The sequence below is a fragment of the Taeniopygia guttata genome, chromosome W (genome assembly GCF_048771995.1).
Source record: "Taeniopygia guttata chromosome W, bTaeGut7.mat, whole genome shotgun sequence".
In the NCBI taxonomy this organism is placed as follows: Eukaryota; Metazoa; Chordata; class Aves; order Passeriformes; family Estrildidae; genus Taeniopygia; species Taeniopygia guttata.
In genome coordinates, this window is record NC_133064.1 from 11340402 (window position 1) to 11356623 (window position 16222).

Consider the following 16222-nt stretch of genomic DNA (forward strand, 5'->3'; position numbering starts at 1 on the left):
TCCCCCTCCCGCTCGCATTCCTTTGCTTCCCCCGCCCTCCGCCACCCCCTCCGCCCCCACCCCCTCCTCCCTCCCCTCCTCCGACGCCTGCTTATCTCCCATAGCAACACCCCACCCTCCTTATCAGTCCCAGCCCCCGGGTTGCCCCGGGAACAGGGGCGGGGCCGGCCCCTGCACTCCTCCGAGCCCAGCGGCTCACAGCAGGGCGGGGGCAGGGGACAGCAGCCCCGCGGCTCAGAGCCGGGGCGGGGCCCGAGTCTCCACCGCGGAGCAGACAGCCCGAGAAGGGGGGGGCGAGCTGCCCCTCACCGAGGTGGGGGGTGCGCGGGACGAACACAAGCCTGCCTCTACCGAGGAATTTATACCATCTATAGCTCCAGTGGTTTATTTAGGGAGAAGAAATGGTACAAGAACATACCAACCTCTCCCATACAGGGACAAAACAGAAATCTGTAAAGTTCAGAAAGAATTTGGGAGATCGAGTGAGATTTTCAAGGGTATGATGAGGGCAACATTCAATTCAAATGAAATGGTGCCAAAAGATATAACTGATTTGTTTAAATGTTTACTAACATCCTCTGAATATGAGATATGGGAGAATAAGTTGAAATTGGCTTTGGAAACAGTTTTGCAAGAAATACAGCGTACACCCTATGATGCCACCGTCATGGATGGCCAGCCCCTTACAATACACCATTTGTGTGGGACAGGAGACATACAATGTCCAGAAAAACAAACCAGACTGTTATCTAGATCAGTCTTGGAAAAAATCTGTACTGCTGCAGAAAAGACGCTGTATCAATTACCAGGCACTGAGGTTGAATGCAGCTATATTAACATCAAACAGTTTCCTTCTGAGAGTTTTTGCAGTTTGTGGATCGTTTGAGAAGCCAAGTTGAAAAACCGGTGCAACACACCAGTGTGCAAACAGAGTTGATTAAAGAAATGGCCCAGAGGAATGCCAACGAGACCTATCGTAGGATTCTTCTCAGCCTTCCTCTTGATCCAGCACCTACTCTTGGCCAGATGATCGAGGCCTGCGCTAAGAAAGCAGAGCTGCTTGATAATCCTGTCAGTCATAGAGCACCAGCAGAATTACAGCCTGTTGCCACTGCTACATCAAACCCCAGGAAGCCACCCAGATCATCACAACAGCTGCAACAAATCATCTGCCTGCATTGCAAGAAACCAGGACACTTTGCCAGGAACTGTCCTAAGAACCAGAACCAGAGACAGATCAACAAACAAAAAAACTAGATGCACAGCGCGTGCCCACTGCTACGCGCAAAGATATAAATATAGTGGGACACAAATGTGACAATGCCTCTCTCTTAACAAATAAGGGGGAGGGTGGATACTATGATGGGGGGAGAGAGAAAAATAAAAATGTGAAATGTATTACTAACAAGGTTTGGCAGCCACTAGGCCGGCCACGCCTAGTGACTGCCAAAGGATTTCATTTCAGAAACACTGATTGGAAAGTCATTGTTGTGGACCTATCAAAAAACCCTCAGGACCTGCAGGCGTACGATATGGAACTGGACAGTGAGTATTTTGTTATTGGGGACACAGCATACACACCTCCTGAGATTGAAATAGTTCCCATGACTACTAAGGGAAAAATATCCAGCCTTATGCTGTTGGCACGTTGCTTGCACCCTCCATTCTATCTAGAAAAGGGGCAAATTCTGGCACAAGCCATTCCCATCCCAGTAGAAATCACAGTAGAAGGAAAATCTCCAGAAGTCTACTGGGCGGAAGTAATAGGAGAGGATAAACCCTCCATGGCATGCAACCTAGCACATGGGTCAGAGCATCTTCAGGTGGAAGGTGTTCTGGACACAGGTGCAGACATCACGGTGATACCCAAAACCATGTGGCCATCACACTGGGAATTGCAACCTGTGGCAGGCAAACTTCAGGGTATAGGAGGAACTACATTGGCAAAAATTTCTAAAAATGTAGTGCAAATTGAGGGACCTGATGGGAAATCAGCAAGTGTTCGCCCGTTTGTGGCAGACTATAAGGCTCCTCTGTGGGGGAGAGACACCATGTCCCAGTGGGGAGTCCAATTGATCATTCCTAAGACACCCCAGGATTTTTGGGAGTAGCCGCTGTGGAGCGCCATGCCCACAAGTTAAAGTGGTTGGATAACACCCCAAAGTGGGTAGCACAGTGGCCTTTGAGTAGAGAAAAACTCGAGGCGCTTGAAAAACTTGTGGAGGAGCAGGTGGCTCAAGGACACCTGCAAGAAACAGACAGCCCTTGGAATTTCCCAGTCTTTGTAATAAAGAAGCCTGGGAAGGACAAGTGGAGATTGCTCCACGATCTCAGAGAGATAAACAAAATTGTGGAGGACATGGGACCTCTCCAACCGGGGATGCCGAGTCCAGCTATGCTTCCCCAGGACTGGAAATTGGCTGTGTTAGATATAAAGGACTGCTTCTTCCAAATTCCATTGCACCCTGAAGATGCCCCGAGGTTTGCATTCTCAGTTCCCACGGTCAATACAGAAGCCCCGATGAAATGCTACCACTGGAAAGTTTTGCCCCAAGGTCTAAAATCCAGTCCTTTCATATGCCAACAGTATGTAGCAGCGCTACTGTCTCCAGTACGTGCAGAGAGAAAGGATGCCATCATCCTACACTATATGGATGACGTGCTTGTGTGTGCTCCCAATGACTCTATACTCCAATATACACTTGACCTAGTGGTTAAAGTTTTAACCTCTGCTGGATTCAAATTGCAGGAAGACAAAGTTCAAAGAATGCCACCTTGGAGATACCTGGGCCTGGAAATTTCTGCAAGGACTATTGTCCCACAGAAATTGGAGATAAATTGCAACCCCAGAACACTAGCAGACCTCCACTCGCTGTGTGGGTCTTTAAATTGGGTAAGGCCCTGGCTAGGCCTCACGAATGAAGATCTGGAACCTCTTTTCAATTTATTGAAGGGGGAGAGGGAGCTGACCTCCCCCAGGGAACTGACTCCAGAGGCAAAGACAGCAATCGAAAAGGTACAGAAGGCCTTGTCAGAAAGGCAGGCACACAGGTGTGACTCAAATCTGCCTTTCCAGTTCATTGTTCTAGGAAAGCTGCCACACCTGCACAGGTTGATTTTCCAATGGATCAAGGGGCAGAAGGACCCACTCTTAATCATAGAATGGGTTTTCCTATCGTTCCAAAGATCCAAAACCATCACTAGGCCACAAGAGCTGATAGCAAAGCTGATTCAGAAGGCCAGGGTGAGGTTGTGTGAATTAGCAGGGTGTGACTTTGCATGTATTCACCTTCCAGTCAGGCTTTCTGAGGAGGGAAGGAACTCTCCTGAGAGGCTGACAAAAGGGATGTTTGAGCATTTGCTCCAGAGCAGTGCCAGTCTCCAGCTATCTCTGGACAGCTATAGGGGACAAATATCAGTCCATGCCCCGTCTCACAAGTTGTTCAATGAGGAATTCCACCTGATTCCTCAAGAGAAAAGGAGACGGAGGGCGCTCAGGGCTCTCACAGTGTTCACTGATGCCTCTGGGGCTTCCCACAAGTCGGTGATGACTTGGAGAAATCCACAGACTCAGCATTGGGAAGCTGATGTTGAGCTTGTGGAGGGATCCCCCCAGGTGGCTGAACTGGCTGCAGTGGTGAGAGCTTTTGAGAGGTTTTCCGAGCCGTTCAACTTGGTGACAGACTCTGCCTATGTGGCAGGTATAGTGTCCAGGGCGGAGCAGGCTGTGCTCAGAGAAATAGAAAATGAACATCTCTTCAGGTTACTCTCAAGGCTAATTTATTTAATTTCGCACCGAGAACATCCATTCTTTGTGATGCATGTGAGGTCACACACTGATTTGCCAGGTGAGATTGCAGAGGGGAACCGAAAAGCAGACTCCTTCGCTGCACCAGTTGAAAAGGCAAGTCTCCCTGATGTTTTCCAACAGGCAAAGCTGAGTCACGAGCATTACCACCAGAACGTGCCAGGTTTGATTCGGCAGTTCCAGCTAACATGGAGTCAGGCCGGAGCCATTGTGACCAACTGTCCTAATTGTCAGCTCCAGGCGGTGCCATCCTTAGGCATGGGGGTAAACCCCAGAGGCCTTAGCAGCTGTGAGGTATGGCAGACAGACATCACACACATTCAGAGTTTTGGTCGCCTTGAATGCGTTCATGTAAGCGTGGACACATTCTCAGGTGCAGTGTATGCCTCTGCCCATATAGGACAAAAGGCTGCACATGTCAAACAACACCTAGTACAAGCATTTTCAGTATTGGGGGTGCCAAAAATGATCAAAACAGATAATGGCCCAGCGTATGTATCCAAGGAGTTCCTGGAATTTCTCCAGCAGTGGGGAGTGGAACATAAGACTGGCATTGCCCACTCCCCCACAGGTCAAGCTGTAGTCGAGCGTGCACACCAGATGCTCAAGCAGGTATTGAAAAAACAAAACAGCTCAGCTCCGTGGATGTCTCCACGAGAGAAGCTCTGTAAAGCTATGTTTACTATCAATTTTCTGAATTGTTCATTCGAAAATATGAGTCCACTGGTTGTACGTCACTTTAACAGTGGCAAGCAGTTTAAATTGTCTCAGCATCCACCGGTCTTGATTAGGGATCCAGAGACTTGGGAAACCAAGGGTCCCTATGAACTTGTGACCTGGGGTCGTGGCTATGCGTGTGTAGCTACTCCCTCAGGCCCTCGGTGGATTCCCCAGAAGTGGGTGAAACCTTTTGTCCCCAAGAATCCAGGTCAAACAGAAGGGGACAAGAAGCAAGTAGCTGATGCTTCAAAGAGAAGACGCCGCCGGATGGGAGAAGAAGAAAGTTCCTAGGCAGGAATTCCTTCCGGCAGAAACAGAAGCTTTAACATGTTCTTAAAATGTTTGTTCTTCCCTTTTAGAGAAAACCTACCTTCCACTCAACCCTGTGATGAACCCCAAGCAAGTTGTCATCCAGCAAATGCTGAAGAGAATGTTCAAGGGATGGGGATTCACGGGGTGGTGGACATCTGTAGTTAGATCAATTTTGTTAGTCTTTGTTATTCTATTCTTTGTAACCCTAGAGTTCGGGATCCTGCGTCACTTGATTTTCAAAGCTATCAAGGGCCTCATACCTTCTACCTCAGAGGTCAACCACATAGAGTTGGCTAACCTGAAGAGGCCTGACTACGCCACCAACATGGGGTGGTGGGAAACCCATACTCGGGGTTGAATTGAGCCCAGTGAATTCCTGTAACCTTGTTTAACAAATAAGGGGGAGGTGTTACGGTGAGCTCCTGGACACCCTTTTGTCCCCCCTTTCCTAGGGCCTCTGTGGCTCTGATCATGATAACCCCTGAATCCTCCCTCCTGCCCCAATGGGGTTGGCGGGGAGCCAGGAGAGCCCACCCTGTCCAAAACCTATATAGACCCCTGAAACTTCCTGCTCTTTCTCTTTTGCCCCGCTCTCCATGGACACCACAGAATAAAGAGAGCTGTTCCAACAGCCTGGGTAAGGAGCCTCTTCTGAATACCTTTCCCTCTCCCTGCTATTTCCTCCCCTCACAGCCCCTTATCTCTGTCATTCGGGGGGCTGCGCGGAGGGGGGAGAACCATAGAAATAACAATCCTCATCATTGTTTGGTTCCACTTGCAGAACCTCATACCTAAGACACCTGGGAAGGTGAGGTAGTCACAGAGGAGATGCTCGTGTTGCATCAGGCAGGAACTTGTTGCCACCACCCCCATCCCTCAAGTCACTGCATTCTGCCAGGTGAAGAGAGCATAGGGAATCCTCTATATAATGTGTCCTGTCTGCCAGACAAGACTATCCCAGGGAAGGTAGGGTGCAGTTCCAGTAGTTTATCTCCTTAGACTCCCTGATGCTGCTTAACCTACTTACCTCCTCCCTGTAATCTCTTGAACAAACTTTCTGTTAAATGGTAAACTTAATTTCTTGGGTTTTCTCCCTTCTTTCTTCCCCTGTACTCCCACTCTCCTCATATAGATTATGAAAAGGTCTAATTGCTGACTGTGTTGTAATAAGTCATCTTTACTAGTCTTAGATTAACCCTTTTATTAGTGTGAATAACCAGCTCTATCTCAACAAATTTATGTGTAGAGATTTTGCTTTCTAGTGTGGTGCCAGTCACATTCTTTCTCCTAAGCAGTGCATTTCAGAGGCAGTATATCCCCCAAGAATTTCTCCTGTGTTCATAAGGACTTCCAGCAGGATTTCATCTAAGCATGAGGTTTATTGACATACCAGTAATAATCATTTAGTATCTCACTCCACCAGATACCCTGAGTTTGGGAAGAAGTACTGGGAAGTATTCCTAAATTAAACAATCTTATTCTTGGCCTTGGAAATGAAAAGGAGTCTTAGAAATAGAAAAGGCTATAACTATCTACCTTTGCCCATCCTTTAATGCCTTCTCTTGATTAATTGGACTATATACTAAATTGAGTTGAGAGTTACAAAAGTTCATATTATCATAGAATGTTTTGGATTGGAAGAGGCATGTAAAGATCATCTGGTTCCACTGCCCTGGGAGCTGGGCATCCTAAGGACAACTAGTTTTGGTATTAAAGACTGAGGCAAAGAAGGCATTAAGTACCTCTGCCTTTTCCTCATCCCCTGACACTATGCTATTCTTTGTATCCGGCAAAGGATGGAGACTCTCCTTAGACATCAAGATGGTATTCCTTCCTTGAAGTGTATCAACTACATCATTCAACATTATGTCATCTGCAAACTTGCTGAAAGTGCACTCAATCCCACTATGCCATTAATAAAGATATTGAACACTAAAGGTCCCAATATGGACCCCTGAGGGACACCACTTATTACAGGTCTCCATTTGGACATTGACCCACTGCCCTCTGTGAAACCATGTTATCTCTCTCTAATCGCCTTTCTGTCTTCCATGGTTTTTGACACATCTTCCAGAATGATCTCTTCCATGGTCTTCCTGGGCACAGAGATGAGGCTGACTGGCTGGAAGTTCATCTGATTGAATTCATCCCAGAAAAATGCTAATATATCACGCAACTATTTCCAACAGAAATGTGACCTCAAAGATACTGAAAAATAGTAATTAATGGATGGAGATGGGTGTTTGTTTGAAGTGTCTGCCCCATGTTTGCTTATGTTGAAAATGGTTCAGAAGTTCATTTATTGAAAGTAAGTTCAGATATGTTTCAATGGCCAGTCTTCATTAGGTGGCATAACTCAGGATTTTAATTAAAGCTGTCAGGAAAATGAATCCACAAACAACAGGGGTTTATGTCCAAAAAGGAGACAACTGAGTCCTGGAAATTTATTCAAATAAAGGAATAGGCCATGGGGCATTTCTCCATGGGGTCTCTGAAATTGTTAGAGGACGCAGCCTCCTTTTTATCCTAATCTACGAGCCTCATTCCCCTCTCTCTTTCCCCATTGGCTGAGGTACTCGAGAGGTCCAGACTTCCCAAATCGCTTAATAAAATCCCTCATCTAATGTATACCCCCTGCTTTTTCTTTTCCTTGTGTCTATATATATATATATATATATATATATATAGGTAGCTCCAATATGGGGGAACGGGATGTGCCCTGGCTTGTCTGGCCCCTGCTGCTGAACCAAATGGCGGCAACTGTGGGGTTTCACCCCAGAGACGCTTTTGCTTAGCTGGATGTTGCAGCTGGGAACATGCAGACAAGTCCAGGCATGCCAGAGCTCAGGTGGCGGCGGGAAGGAGCTTCCTTACAGGGGGTCCGCTCCACAGGTTTCCCGCTGTTGGAGAGGCTTTTAAGGCTATGGTGAAGGAACGGAGTCAGTTATGATGGAGGGTTTAATCCAGAGTTTTTATTCTGGCCCGCAGGCCTCTGAATGTAGCAGCAGTTCCAAGCAGAACTGTGAATCCTATCACTGCTCCATCAGAACTCCCTGACCGTGTGGTTCCCCTCTCTTTTACCTGGGGGAGGGGACCGGGGGGAAGGGATAGGGAGCCCACCAACCAGTTACAGGAGAGGAGGTCTCAGGTGACAAAGAACACCTGGATGGCCCAATACCGCCTGGGGGTGGAGGGCATCTTTTGAAACTGCCCAATCACTTGACGCCTGGGGGTGGAGGGCATCTTTTGAAACTGCCCAATCACTTGACGAACTTCTGGAATGCCAGGAGTGACAGACAGTGCTCAGCAGGGGTCAGGGTGGGGAACGGAGGAGTGACTGACACACCTGGGAAGACACCTTCAGGGAAGAAACCCAGGATTCTGGGGTAAACCATGAAATCACACTGAAATAAACAGGGCTTATGCCTTTATTAATGTTCAGCTGATTATTAAAAGGTCAGCTGGGCAGGGGGCCTGACACGGAGCTCACCCCCGCTGTTGTAGCTTTTCCAGGTAGCCGAAGGGTGAGGAGGTGTGCAGAGTCTGTGCTGGAGTCCTGAGCAGCAGCTGTCCCCTCTCCTTTTCTCGTGGTAGCACCAGGAAAATCTTTCTCTTTGTTCCTGCTTCCTACAGCCCACTCCAGTCTAGTCTTCCATAGGTGATGGTGACAGGTCAAAGTTGATCAGTGGATGTGTTTCCTTCTTCTTCATCCAGGGTACCTGTCTAGCCCCCTCTACTGTGCTTAGTTCTCCATTTAGGGGTGTCTTTATCCCCTAAAGAAACACTCCCATGGTCCCAAGGGGTTTTTTTATTTGCATTTTAATCCCGGAATGGCAGCGTGGGTAGGGGAGGCAAGTTGTCTCTAGGTAGTTTAGAGAAAACAGAGCAATTATCGGTACTTAGCTAGAGCTAGCAGCTGTTCCAGTGTTGCCATGGGAACCAGGAAGGCCCTGTCCGCCCCGGCGACCCTGGGGCACTGGGAACTTAGTTCATTACAACACTGCAACATCAATCAGTGGAATTCTTATGGAATTTATGATTCTTCCCATTGGTTCTTTAATCTCTCAGTATCTAACTTTATTTGTCAGGTGAACCACAGTTTGTTTGTTATGACAAATCTCTGTCATTCTTTTCAAAGTTGAATATTCAATTACAAGGTTATTGTGAATAGGGTGTATTAACCATATTAATGAAGAGTGTTATTAGTTAAAACTACTTTTGTTTTGATACCGAAATCGGTCAGATAGAAACTTGCTAACACAGTTTTCAGTATTAGAAAGCAGGCATTCTTTATTGCAGTGCTGGGTACTTGGAGGATCCTTCCTCTAATTGAGCGCACTGAGCATCAGGTAAACAGTTTTTATCATACACACTGGTTACATATACATTAGCTATCTTTGCTTATTTGATCTATATGTATTACTTTATTTTACATAGTCGCACCCCTTATTGGAAGTCCTTATATGGTCTCTTGGGGTCTTCTTTGGTGGCCTTCAATGTCCAGTGTCCTAATTTCTAGGTGGCAATTTTTTGACCCCAGCATTTAGGTAAGTGAAATACTCTTATAGATGAGTAATGTGATGGTTGGCTCTCACAATTAAGAGATAGATATTATGTGTATGTTAAGGTATATAGTGATGTTATTGTAATATGCCCTCCCATAGTCCTCTTTACCCTCCCCCTTGTAATAGCCTTAGTAGTCTGGGCATTTGGGGACAGCTGGCTTATTACTAGGAGGTGTGGCATAACAACACGTGACCTCCAATCAAGATGTAAAAAAGCAATCTCCACCAATGGATGGCAGACAAGGAGTTGACTGACAAAACTTTGGGAGGGGCTAAAGGTATAAAAAGGAGAGCATCCATTTTGTAGATGAGCATGTGGCTGCTTGGTCTTGGAGACTCCCAGCACTGTAATTTTTCCTTATTCAATCCTTTGTTGTATTTTTTGTTAATGTTTAATAAACCTTTAAAATTTTAAAAGTGAGGGTCGTTTCTCGTAATACTGTTGTTTTACATGACTCCTGCTTTGTCAGCCTCATCTAGGTACAGAAAGCTGAGCTAGCATCCTTTTCTCACTCAAAAGCAAAAATCTCTTGACTTTCAGTACTCAAAGGGATACAGAAAAAGGCATCTTTCAAATCTAATACTGTAAACCATTTTATTTTTTCACTCAAGGTTCTTAGCAAGGAATAAGGATTTGCTACTACTAAGTATATATCTTCTACTATCTTATTTATGGCTCTAAGGTCCTGTACCAGCCAGTAATCCTTTCTATTTGCCTTCTTAACTGGCAAAATAGGGGTATTAAATTTGGATTCACATTCCTTCAATAGGCCATGTTTTATAATTTTTTCCACAAGGGGTAATAACCCCTTATGACTTTCTATTTTCAAAGGGTCTTGCTTTTGCCTTGCCAGTCCTGCTCTAGGTTTCAATTCAGTTCTTACAAGCTCTGATGTTTTGGATGTCCCAGGAACCTCTCCAGCCCAGACTATCGAAATCACTGCATCCTCAAGTAATACTGGCAGATGGATCATGTCTGATCTTCGAGACTGTAGTGCAAAAATTAAGGCTTCCACATATTTAGGTTATGGAATAATAACTATCGTAGCATGGGTCCCTGTTGGGTAATAATTAGCACTGACTCCATGATTCCATACTATACTATACTAATTAAGAAACTCATCACCCTTACAGACAGTCCCATGCAGACAGACCAGATTGGTCAATTGAATCCAAAACACCATCACCAGTGTCCAATTAAGAAATCACCTTTTGGTAAAAAAATCTCCATAACACATTCCACATGTGCACAAAAACAGGTGCAGCAAGTGGAGATAAGAATTGTTTATCATTCTTTTCTCTGATCTTCTCACAGCCTTCCCCAGGACAATGCCTGGAAAAGTTGTGCCTGCTTGCTCTCTGTGGAGAGAGCTGTGGTGACAAATAACTTGTATTTTGCCAGTTTAAAATTTGATTTCAGCATTTAGTTTTTCCAGTCAATCTTTCCCAAGGAGAGGCTTTGGTGAATTTGGTAGATACAAACCGAGTGAGTCATCCATTGTTTTCCTAATCAATTGGCTTGAAAAATTGCTGAGTTTCACAATTCCTTCTTGAACCAACAAATGTTATGGAATCATTACTCAAGTTTTCTTTGACTGGACTGAGCACAGAGTAACTAGCTCCTGTATCTACTAAGAATTCGACTTACTCATTTACCTCCTCATTTCCCAGCTTAGCTGTAAGCAGAGGTTCTGCAGGGGAAGAACCCTCCAGTTCCCCTCAGTCATCATCGGTGATGGCCATGGGGGGGGGGGCTTTTACGTTTCAGTTGCAGACAATCCCCTTTCCAATGTCTGTCTTTCTTACAATGTGCACATTGATTAATACCAAGTCTCCCAGGGAGGTTCAGGGTAGGTTGTCTACGCCCTTGTCCTCTTCATTTCCTCGGGGGCACTATTCCTTTGGAAATTGCTTCCATAACTGCAACTACTTTTTGTTTGGCTATTTCTTGCTGGTTTTCTCTATTCTGATAAACTCCCAAAGCAACATCTAACAGCTTCCTGAAATCATACTGGTCTTGTCCCTGAGCCGTTTGTAATTTCCTTCGAATATCATCTGAGGTGTTCAAAACTAGGATTTTTCTTTTTTCTTTTTTGTCTTTTTTTTTTTCTCACAGGGAATTTTCTCCCATATGTTGCCTAAGAGTTTGTTATAAATGAAAGTTTATTCAGCCAAATTAAAAAAACAAAACAGTTTTATTTGCGGTCAAATTCTATCAAGCCAACCACAGGAAAAAAAAAGGAAAAGAGAAAAAAAAACAGTGCCTAGCCCGGGGTCAGCCCTGGGTGTGCGACAAGAAGTCAGCCTCAGGAGAGGTTTTCCTCTATGCCCACACACCCTTCCATCCTGGCACAAGCAAGTTTTATAGGGATAATTCCGCCTGAGGCCAAGATTTTTGTAATCAGTCCTTTCTTCTATTCAGAGCCCATATGTTAATAATTCAGTGTCTGGAGTTTGTTGAATCCACATGGATCTGTCTGGGGATTTCCGAGATATCCATCTCGGGTCGTTCACGTGATGATCAGCGCCATGGCCCATCGTCTGGCGTCTGGCTAGCTGTATCTTCTCACTTGTAAATTAGCTTCTTAACATACACCTGGTCTCGGAGGGGAGGAGAAGGGGGGGGGGAAGAAGGAGGGGGGGGGGAGGCTAGTACAGACGAGGTAAATCTAACAAGTATTTAACATTATATATTCCACATAAGGAAAGGCGCAAATTATGTCTATTACCCATAACAATCCCCCACCTTCTATATTAACCCATTAATTTGCGCCCTAATTTCTGCCTCTACTGAATCCCAAGATTTCTTTATTTTTATTCGCTTTCATTTATTACATTTGGAATTTCCTGGTAAATTTTATCGTTTTGTTCTTTACCTTTTATTCGTCTTTCAAATTTTGCTAGGGCCTCAGCTGCCCTGCTATGAGGAATTTCTTCTCCTAGTGTCATTATTTTTGGTACCTGATTTGTTTTTCTTAGGGCAGCTTCTGGGTCTGTGGGTAATGCTGCTATTTGCATACCCTGCACCACTGAATGGATGAGTCTTATAAAGCAGGGGATGAGACAAGGTAGGAATATGACTCCTGCTACTGAACATAAAATGAAGAAAATTACTTTCTTCCACCAAGCCCCATCAAACAAATGGTCCCACCACGATGCTTGGAGAAGTGAGTTCCACTTTTGTACTGGAACATGAGCTACCCTTTTAATTTCTGTGGCCAGATCTCTAATGGTTTCTCCATAATCATCTATTTCTACACAGCATTGAGATTCGTTAAATTTTCCGCACACACCTCCTTCTCCAGCTAGTAAGTAATCAAGGGCTATCCTGTTTTGGTACACAAAAGCCCTCATTTGAGAGTGTTGTTGGGATAATAATTCAAGAGCATCCGAAGTGTGATTGGATACAATCTCCACTACAGCTTGCAATCTTATTAAGCGGTTTAGTAAATAGATGGGGGTCCAGTATCCCCACGACCCATCCTGAGCCCATGTGGCAGGACCATAATATTCAATGATCCTTTCAGCAGGCCATTCATCCTCTCCCCAAGTTTGTTCCCCACCGATGAGAGGGAATCTTTCTTTTAAGCTCCTCTTTTCTCGGTTCAGGGATTCATACAAGGGGGCTCCCAGTGAACTACTTTCTGACCTGGGTAGGGTGAAGAAAACAGGTCTGATTAGTCCTACCTTGCAGGATCCTTTCCAGTGTGGGGGTAATTCGCTGTAAGCTTTTTTCCCGCAGATCCAGTGTAATCCATTAGGTGCTTTCCACCTGGTTGTTATGCTCTCAGGCTCGTCCCAATACTTACTTAGTTGGCTGATTGACTGATAAGGGTTAGCTCCGGGGCTTTTGTACCAGCAAAGCCCAATTCGGTCACTCTATTCACAGTTGTTCTTTTTCTCTTGGCTCCAGTACCCAGTAGGGCTTTCGGACTGCCAGACCTTGATGTGGCTGGTGGAATTCATGGATAGAGTGGAAATGCAAGGAGTATATCCTACAGTTTCTGAATATAACCCTCCCTCCCTGCTAAGGCAGAATGTTCCAATTACCCGTTGATCTAGTACCCACCCCTCTGGTCTTTGAATTATTTTGGGGGTCTCACCAGCTTCCCATTTTAGTAGTTGCTCAGGGGTCAATCCCTCACCCCTCCAAGGCCATTTTTCTGCGGATTTCAGCCCCCCACAGACCCAGCAATTAGACAACTTCAATTCTGTGGCAATTTCCTGCATCAGATCTACAAAAAGGTTTTGATCAGAGGCAGGCAATCCCCACTTTGCATATTGTTTTTCCAATTGGTCATATTGTTCGCTTAGGGATTTCAGCTTTTCTTGTTCTAGTCTCTTTTTCCTTATTTCAGCTTCCTGTCTTTTTACCTCTTGCATTACCTGTTTCATCTTACTTTCCGGATCCATCCCTTCTTTGTCCTTGGTAAAACAGAACATCTTATCATACTGTAGACAAACCCTGTCGTCCTGGTCCCCTAAGAGGTCCAGGATGACTGGCTCAGTCTCTAGAGGTACCCTGTTTTCATATTTTAGGTTATTTCCCACCCAGTAGGTTTTTCCCCTCATTACACATATACTAATTTTATTCGGATCATAACATACTGGTTTAGCTTGGAAATAAGCAACAAAGACAGATTCCTGCTTTCCCCCAACCCATACAGTGCGATTACATTTGTTACAAACTGGAATTGAAACTTCCCTTGTACTCCTTCGATGTAGTTTATGAGCTGACTGTCCGATTTCAAGGTATGTTTTTGATTTCTCTTTGAATTTGTACGCCCCCTGTTGAGTGTTAGTATCAGGACAACGTTTATTAAGCTTACCCCTGCTGCAGTTCCATGATGTAGGAGGTGATTCCTCTGGGTATCTGCCACCAGGTTCTCCCTTCCCAGGATTGGGGAGGTTACTGAGGCATGAGGCTAAGCTCAGGCTCGCCCAGACTAATCCCACTGCTAGGATCCCTCTGCCGTTCCCAGCACCCACTGGGGTGCGTCCAGCGGCGGGGTGAGCCATCTTCATGGCAGCAGGAATCTTTGTCTGTGGTTTCATACTCAGGCCGAGCTGCATACTTTTGTTTAAAATGCCTCACTGGTGTGGTCTGGACTGCGAGGTACGTTGTTCGATTTATGACACTCAACAATAACAATTTTAGCTTTTTGTTTGTAATTTTCCCCTTAATTCCTTCTGATACAAGAGAAAAAGAAGAAGAAAACCTAAAGCCTAGATTATTGGATCTAATTAGAACAATCTTAGCCTTGTGGCTATTTACCAGAAAACGGCCAGTCAGGTCTTCCTCCTGCTCAAAACACTTCCCAAACAACCCACTTGGTATGAACAGTTTAACCCTATAACAGTATCTGCAAGGGAAATGTAGGAGAGGATAATAGTTACAATCTGGCATAGAACGCTTGATAGATGTGATCAGTTATTTACTTGACCGCTGTAGGGTTATTTTCAAATTTCCGGGGCGGGGGGAGGTGATTTTCCACTCTGGTGCCTGGTTTTGGAGATCCGACTTTTTTTACCCTTGACGCGTGTGTCCACCCCTTTTCTGCAGTTCGTATAGCGGTATCTGTAGTTAAAAGAACAAGAAAAGGTCCCTCCCATTGAGATGGTAATGGGGCCTCCCGCCAGGTTTTTACAAGCACTCTGTCTCCAGGTTGTATTTTATGTATCGAGAAGCCAAGAGGGCTGCTTTGCATAATTACCCCCTGCTTTCGCAATTCTTCGAGATTCTTATTTAATTCTACTAGATATGGTTGTATTTGTTTATCCTCTAATTTCGGATGCCCTACAGGCATACCATGGGTATAAGGCATCCCATATAACATTTCAAAAGGTGAAAGTCCCGTCTCGGAATGAGGCATAGTTCTTATATTTAATAAGGCTAACGGGAGGCATTTTATCCATGACATTTTTGTTTCTAACATTAATTTTGCTAATTGGGCCTTCAATGTTTGATTCATTCTCTCAACTTGTCCTGAACTTTGAGGGTGCCACGGGGTGTGGTATTCCCATCAAATGCCCAAAGCATCTGCTAATAGCTTGATGATCTTTGATGTGAAATGTGTGCCCTGGTCTGAATCAATGTAGCTTACTAACCCATAGCGTGGTATAATTTCTTCTAATAGATTTTTGATACTGTTTGGGCTGTAGCCCTGGAGCTTGGGAAAGCTTCTACCCAGTGGGTTAGCTTGTCCACCATGACTAATAAGAATTTGTGTCTCCCGACCTTGGGTAGTTCAGTGAAATCTACCTGGATCCTTTCAAAAGGCCGGTAAGCTGCTGGACGACTCCCCATTAACCTTTTGGAGTTTGCACGATTTATTTTTTTGCAAGTTATGCACCCTTGCACCTCTTGTTTAGCCAATTCATATATGCCTTTGCAGCCGAAGAATCTCAGGAATTGCTCTGCCAGAGCCCGGGCCCCCCAGTGTGTTTGTTGGTGTAATCTTTTTAAAATCTTCCTGGTGTATTCCTTTGACAACAATTCTCTCCCATCTGGTAACTTCCACTTACCTCCTTCTAACTGTCCCCCGATCTTCCGATAAGCCTCTATCTCCTTTTCAGAGGGGTGAGGGGGGAATTCCTGAGCGTCCCCTTTTTCAATCTCTGGGGCACTTACCTTTAGCAAAGCAGCGCTTTTTGCCTCTTTGTCTGCTAAATTGTTCCCCCGAGTCCTGAATTGCATCCCGGTTTGGTGTCCTTTTACATGGACTATAGCAATAGCTTCTGGCCCTCTAATGGATTTTAGGATTTGTTTAATTATTTCTTCATGAATCAATCCCTTTCCTCGTGTGTTTAGCAGACC

At 45.1% G+C, this 16222-nt stretch overlaps 1 protein-coding gene across 4 annotated transcripts in view; it reads left to right on the forward strand.

The window, feature by feature from the left end:
- Positions 1 to 16222, forward strand: part of LOC116806898 (guanine nucleotide-binding protein G(q) subunit alpha) — a 374172-nt gene that overhangs the window by 241178 nt on the left and 116772 nt on the right. The gene's annotated exons all lie outside the window — the stretch shown is intronic.